We start from the raw sequence: 497 nt of genomic DNA, 5'->3' as shown, positions 1-497 counted from the left end.
AACGTAGGAAAAAGATACACATCTTTAGACTATGACATAAAGTTATTATGTTAACAACAATCAATTACGCTGCATCCACGAACATAATGAGAAAATAGAAGGAAACACCGTTTAATGCCGGATGCTTCAGTTACCTTGAAGTTACCGGATCCTATCTGGAAAGTTATCCAAGCACTCACCTACCTGTAACTACCTACATACGTAGAAGGGCAAATATATCAAGTAATATTTCATTAAAAGTAAATAACGCAAAAGTTATGAATGAAACAAGAAAGTTAAATAACGATAATCGTAATTTAGAAAAGTGGTAATATAAATCAATCGATTAACATCGTCGCACCGTCACGTCATAAACATGAACGCTTCCGAAACAAATTGCAATAATAACCGAACTATATTTCTGGGCGAAATAAATTCGTATTTAACAGAATTCGTTAGTTTCGCGTACAATTGCCAAACAGTTTCATTTCTTCGGCCCCCCGTGCCTGGCCGGGCGG

This window comes from Spodoptera frugiperda, chromosome 1 (genome assembly GCF_023101765.2).
Source record: "Spodoptera frugiperda isolate SF20-4 chromosome 1, AGI-APGP_CSIRO_Sfru_2.0, whole genome shotgun sequence".
NCBI lineage: Eukaryota > Metazoa > Arthropoda > Insecta > Lepidoptera > Noctuidae > Spodoptera > Spodoptera frugiperda.
This window is presented reverse-complemented; position numbering follows the sequence as displayed.